The sequence below is a fragment of the Salmo salar genome, chromosome 08 (assembly GCF_965601325.2).
Source record: "Salmo salar chromosome 08, fSalSal1, whole genome shotgun sequence".
NCBI lineage: Eukaryota > Metazoa > Chordata > Actinopteri > Salmoniformes > Salmonidae > Salmo > Salmo salar.
The window spans coordinates 33,626,776-33,634,191 of NC_138298.1; the positions used below are offsets into that span (position 1 = coordinate 33,626,776).

A 7,416-nucleotide genomic window follows, 5' to 3' on the forward strand; every position below is an offset into this window, starting at 1 on the left:
TGTGTGTGTGAATATGACTGAGTGGAAACTATGTAAAACTACAAAGGAACAAACAAAACAGGATCATACCTGGAGGAGCAGAGAGAGAGAGAGAGAGAGAGAGTGGTTAGTGAAGCAGTTTAAATACCCTGAGCCCAGGTGGCTCCAATCACTAACGACCCTCCTCTGCCTGCAGGAGGAACCTCTATACCTCTATACCCCTATACCTCTATACCTTTATACCCCTATACCCCTATACTCCTATACCCCTATACCTCTATACCCTATACCTCTATACCCCTATACCTCTATACCTCTATACCCCTATACTTCTATACCTCTATACCTCTATACCCCTATACCTCTATACCTCTATACCTCTATACTCCTATACCCCTATACCTCTATACCCCTATACCTCTATACCTCTATACCCCTATACCTCTATACCTCTATACCCCTATACTCCTATACCTCTATACCCCTATACCTCTATACCTCTATACCTCTATACTCCTATACCTCTATACCCCAAAGGATGTCCTTTGGGTGGTGGATCATTCTTGAAACACACAGGAAACTGTTGAGTGTGAAAATCCAGCAGCATTGCAGTTCTTGACACAAACCGGTGTGTCTGGCACCATTTACCATATCCTGTTCAAAGGCACTTAAATATTTTGTCTTGCCCATTAACCCTCTGAATGACATATACAATCCATGTCTCAATTGTCTCTAGGCTTAAAAATCATTCTTTAATATGTCTCCTCCCCTTCATCTACACTGATTGAAGTGGATTTAACAAGTGACATCAAAAAGGGATCATAACTTTCACTTGGATTCACCTGGGCTCCCGAGTGACGCAGTGGTCTAAGGCACTGCATCTTAGTGCTAGAGGAGTCACTACAGACCCTGGTTCGATTCCAGGCTGTATCACAACCAGCCGTGATTGGGAGTCCCATAGGGTGGCACACAATTGGCCCAGCTTTGTCTGCGTTAGGGTTTGGCTGGGGTAGGCCGTCATTGAAAATAAGAATTTGTTCTTAACTTACCTTCCTAGATAAATAAAGGTTAAATAAAATGTCAAAGGTGTGCATAATGTTCTGTCATATCAGTGTATAAGTTGGGGGGAGGTGGGGATCATTTCCAATCCTCCATATATATATCTTTTAACATATCTTTTTAAATAGATTTTCCTTTATTATTTTCCTCAGATAAACTAACTATATAGGCAGTATAATTTGTAGACTTCTGTAATGCATTGAAACATGATTCTGTCTGTGTTGTCATAGGGTATAATTAGTCTGGTTGAACAGCTATGCCAACACCTCTCCTCTCACTCTTTAGGAATGTCTCTCAGTAGTTTTCCTACGGCAGCGTCCTCCCTGACTTTGTGTGTGTTTGTGCATTTGTGTGTGTGCGCGTGCCACCTTTATACCACACAATCATGTGAAGATCTGAGTCGAGATATCACGGTTCAGGTCTGTCCTACACCATACTGTCAGTCCTACACCATACTGTCAGTCCTACACTATACTGTCTGTCCTACACCATACTGTCTGTCCTACACCATACTGTCAGTCCTACACCATACTGTCTGTTTTACACCATTCTGTCTGTTTTACACAATACTGTCTGTCCTACACCATACTGTCTGTCCTACACCATACTGTCTGTTTTACACCATACTGTCTGTTTTACACCATACTGTCTGTTTTACACAATACTGTCTGTCCTACACCATACTGTCTGTCCTACACCATACTGTCTCTCCTACACCATACTGTCTCTCCTACACTATACTGTCTGTCCTACACTATACTGTCTGTCCTACACCATACTGTCAGTCCTACACCATACTGTCTGTTTTACACCATACTGTCTGTTTTACACCATACTGTCTGTCCTACACCATACTGTCTGTCCTACACCATACTGTCTGTCCTACACCATACTGTCTCTCCTACACCATACTGTCTCTCCTACACTATACTGTCTGTCCTACACTATACTGTCTGTCCTACACCATACTGTCTGTCCTACACTATACTGTCTGTCCTACACCATACTGTCTGTCCTACACAATACTGTCAGTTCTACACCATACTGTCTGTCCTACACCATACTGTCTGTTTTACACCATACTGTCTGTCCTACACCATACTGTCTGTTCTACACCATACTGTCTGTCCTACACTATACTGTCTGTCCTACACCATACTGTCTGTCCTACACCATACTGTCTGTCCTACACTATACTGTCTGTCCTACACTATACTGTCTGTCCTACACCCTACTGTCAGTCCTACACCATACTGTCTGTCCTACACCATACTGTCTGTGCTACACCATACTGTCTGTCCTACACCATACTATCTGTTCTACACCATACTGTCTGTTTTACACCATACTGTCTGTTTTACACCATACTGTCTGTCCTACACCATACTGTCTGTCCTACACCATACTGTCTGTCCTACACTATACTGTCTGTCCTACACCATACTGTCTGTTCTACACCATACTGTCTGTCCTACACCATACTGTCTGTCCTACACCATACTTTCTCTCCTACACCATACTGTCTGTCCTACACCATACAATCTGTCCTACACCATACTGCCTCTCCTACACCATACTGTCTGTCCTACACCATACTGTCTGTCCTACACCATACTGTCTGTCCTACACCATACTGTCTGTCCTACACCATACTGTCTGTCCTATACCATACTGTCTGTCCTGCACCATACTGTCTGTCCTACACCATACTTCTGTCCTGCACCATACTGTCTGTCCTACACTATACTGTCTCTCCTACACTATACTGTCTAGATATCATGTACAGCTCTGTCTGTCCTACACCATACTGTCTGTCCTACACCATACTGTCTGCCCTACACCATACTGTCTGTTCTACACCATACTGTCTGTCCTACACTATACTGTCTGTCCTACACCATACTGTCTGTCCTACACCATACTATCTGTTCTACACCATACTGTCTGTCCTACACCATACTGTCTGTCCTACACCATACTGTCTGTCCTATACCATACTGTCTGTCCTGCACCATACTGTCTGTCCTGCACCATACTTCTGTCCTGCACCATACTGTCTGTCCTACACTATACTGTCTAGATATCATGTACAGCTCTGTCTGTCCTACTGTCTCTCCTACACCATACTGTCTCTCCTACACCATACTGTCTGCCCTACACCATACTGTCTGTTCTACACCATACTGTCTAGATATCATGTACAGCTCTGTCCTACACCATACTGTCTGTCCTACACCATACTGTCTGTCCTGCACCATACTGTCTGTTCTACACCATACTGTCTAGATATCATGTACAGCTCTGTCCTACACCATACTGTCTGTCCTGCACCATACTGTCTGTTCTACACCATACTGTCTAGATATCATGTACAGCTCTGTCCTACACCATACTGTCTGTCCTACACCATACTGTCTGTTCTACACCATACTGTCTAGATATCATGTACAGCTCTGTCCTACACCATACTGTCTGTCCTACACCATACTGTCTGTTCTACACCATACTGTCTGTCCTACACCATACTGTCACACAGAGAACACAAACACAGGTGGCTCTGCTCAGTTCAACATCAATTCAGTTCATTATATTTATTGTCTATGTAGTGTCGGACCAACCGACTCTTGTTTTTGGCGTTCACAATGAACGTAACGTTGTTACAAACACAATGCACGTTGTACAGCAGATTGAAATTGATCGTGTCCATTACATGTCACTCAACATGAAACAGTGAAATAATTTCCAGCCCTGTGGGAGGAGTCCGACTTGACACCCTATTCCCTTCACAGGGTATTACTTTAGACCATTTGCCAATATGTTTACATCCGTCTATTTAATACGGTATCTGTTGGAGGTGGTGGGGATTGTTATGCTTTGATCATGTCCAATCTGTTGGTGTTTCAAATCAAAACAACATGTTGGGAGAACGTTGGGAGTTGGGTTTCCCTGTAAGGTAAGGCTAATTGACATCATTTGAGTAAATTGGAGGTGTACCTGTGGATGTATTTCAAAGGCCTACCTTCAAACTCAGTGCCTCTTTGCTTGACATCATGGGAAAATCTAAAGAAATCAGCCAAGACCTCAGAAAAAAATTGTAGACCTCCACAAGTCTGGTTCATCCTTGAGATAAATTTCCAAACGCCTGAAGGTACCACATTCATCTGTACAAACAATAGTACGCAAGTATAAACACCATTGGACCATGCAGACGTCGTACCGCTCAGGAAGGAGACGCGTTCTGTCTCCTAGAGATGAACATACTTTGATGCGAAAAGTGCAAATCAATCCCAGAACAACAGCAAAGGACCTTGTGAAGATGCTGGAGGAAACAGGTACAAAAGTATCTATATCCACAGTAAAACGAGTCCTATATCGACATAACCTGAATGGACGCTCAACAAGGAAGAAGCCACTGCTCCAAAACCGCCATAAAAAAGCCAGGCTATGGTTTGCAACTGCAGATGGGGACAAAGATCGTACTTTTTGGAGAAATGTCCTCTGCTCTGATGAAACAAAAATAGAACTGTTTGGCCATAATGACCATCGAAATGATTGGAGGAAAAGGGTGGAGGCTTGCAAGCCGAAGAACCGTGAAGCACAAGGGTGGCAGCATCATGTTGTGGGGGTGCTTTGCTGCAGGAGGGACTGGTGCACTTCACAAAAGGAAGGAAAATTATGAGGAAGGAAAATTATATGGATATATTGAAGCAAAATCTCAAGAAATCAGTCAGGAAGTTAAAGCTTGGTCACAAATGGGTCTTCCAAATGGACAATGACCCCAAGCATTCACTAATGTAAGTCGCTCTGGATAAGAGCGTCTGCTAAATGACTAAAATGTAAATGTAAAAAATGTGTGAAAATGGCCTAAGGACAACAAAGGTATTGGAGTGGCCATCACAAAGCCCTGACCTCAATCCTATAGAAAATTTGTGGGCAGAACTGAAAAAGTGTGTGCGAGCAAGGAGGCCGACGAACCTGACTCAGTTACACTTATTGTGGGAAGCTTGTGGAAGGCAACCCGAAACGTTTGACCCAAGTTAAAAAATGTATAGACAATGCTACCAAATACTAATTGAGTGTATGTAAACTTCTGACCCACTGGGAATGTGACGAAAGAAATAAAAGCTTAAATAATTCATTCTCTCTACTATTATTTCTGACATTTCACATTCTTAAAATAAAGTGGTGATCCTAACTGACCTAAGACAGGGAATTTTCACTAGGATTAAATGTCAGGAATTGTGAAAAACTGAGTTTAAATGTAAGGTGTATGTAAACTTCCGACTTCAACTCTATTTCCCTCAGATTACACAGATACACAAAGAATTTGAAAACAAACCCAATTTGGATAAACTCCCATATCTATTGGGGGAAATACCATAGTGTGAAATCACAGCAAGATTTGTGACCTGTTGCCACAAGAAAAGGGCAACCAGTGAAGAACAAACACCATTATAAATACAACCTATATTTATGTTTATTTACTCTCTTAACAGAGAGTACACAGTGGCAGAGTAGCTGACCACTGTGACGGATCCCAAATTAAGAAAATCCTTGACTATGTACAAACAAATCAAACATCAAACTCCCATATCTGTTAGGCAAAGTACTGCAGTGTGTAATCACACTAGATTTGTGGCCTGTTGCCTTGAGAAAAGGACAACCAGAGGAGCACAACCAACATTGTAAATACAACCTATATTTATCTGTTTATTTATCTTCACACGTCAACTATTTGACATTGTTACAACACTGTACGTAGACAGAATATAACACATTTTATCAGTGTAATGTTTACTAAAGTTTCCCTCGTTTATTTCCCTTGTGTTTAGTGTCTTTTCCCTTTGCTTTGGCAATGTAAACACGTGTCCCATGCCAACAAACCCTTTGAGAAAGTAGAAAGAGAGAGAGAGATACAAATTGAGATTATCAAAAGATAAGTATCCACCTGTTTCAAATAAAAACGTATTTCTTAGTATCTACATTCAATTGATAACAGAGAAAAACAAAGATGCTCAAAACAAGATACTGTCGTCTTTGACTTTTATCTCGATGGAAAAGTACAGTTATTTCCACAGCATTTACATACAACAGAGACATTGTATTACGAACCAAGTTAACCTAGTTCAGTTGTAATTGGCACCTGTGGGTTTAAATTGGGCTGTGCTGGGTAAACCGAGGCATGCAATTCTCTTTAAGCTATTCTGGGGAGGTATGTATTCGCTGTTACATAACCCCTTGCAGTCTACTGCCAAGACACGCAGCTCTAACAACACACGGAAGGAGTACACACACACACAAACACTTAAATACACACACATGAACTCAATGCACCCACACACACACACCTTTTTAACAACGCAAATGGAATCACAAGCACACAGGTAGATTACACATGCACACAACCCACACACATCTGTGACAACACAAATGAAGTCGACCTACACAACACACACAAACTCAGAAAACATACAACACACACACACGTTTCTCTGTCCGTACAGCATCTTACTGTCAGTCAGATGAACCACATTGACATTTCAGCAATAAGATAAAACACACTGTAGTCTACAGCAGCAGCATCTAGGGGAAGTATAATAAATATCATAAACGTATACATACCTAAATGAATAACAGATAACGTGTTGTCCCAAATAGTGTTGCAGGTCTGTCAGTCTGTTTGTCAGTTCAGTCTGTTCAGGGTATTCACATAAACCTGGGGAGTCTCTCACAGTCACTCTTTCTTTCTTTCTTTCTTTCTTTCTTTCTTTCTTTCTTTCTTTCTTTCTTTCTTTCTTTCTTTCTTTCTTTCTTTCTCTCTTTCTTTCTTTCTTTCTTTCTTTCTTTCTTTCTTTCTTTCTCTCTATCTCTCTTTCTTTCTCTCTATCTCTCTTTCTGTCACTGGTTCAGAGTCCTTGTTGTGGGCTAAACAGCCCGGATAGATGGATGGATGAATGGATAGACGGATGGATGGATGAAGGAGGATTAAAAACCAACAGAGTGGTGACAGACGGATCTCAGTCACAGAGGAAGATAAGAACAGAACAGCAACAGGTGTAAGTCTGTCTAGGTGTTAAGGTGAAGAGAGGTCTGGAGCTGTGAGGAAGGAAAGAACACTCTAGAATGATTGTGTTCTCCCTCCTGCCGTTATAAACTCCAGGGGAGGTGGAGGGGGAGTGTCATATGTCACAAAGTGCAGGAAGCTGCCAGCAACTGCTCTGATTGGTGGCTGCATCAATTTCCTTGTAGGTGCTCGGTCAATAACGACCCAGTGGAATATATTGTGATGCGCCCAAATTGTCACACAAAACCCACGTTGTTAAATTAGACTGCTGGAAAAAGAAATTGTTGAAATCTCTCTCTCTCTCTCTCTCTCTC

At 41.8% G+C, this 7,416-nt stretch overlaps 1 protein-coding gene across 1 annotated transcript in view; it reads right to left on the reverse strand.

Moving 5' to 3' along the window:
• Window positions 1–7,170, reverse strand: part of LOC106592807 (high affinity choline transporter 1) — a 36,534-nt gene extending 29,364 nt beyond the window's left edge. Inside the window, exon 1 of the mRNA XM_045716284.2 lies at window positions 6,661–7,170. The gene's annotated coding sequence lies outside the window, so the exon portion shown is untranslated. The remainder of the gene's footprint in view (window positions 1–6,660) is intronic.
• Window positions 7,171–7,416: the final 246 nt, after the last annotated feature.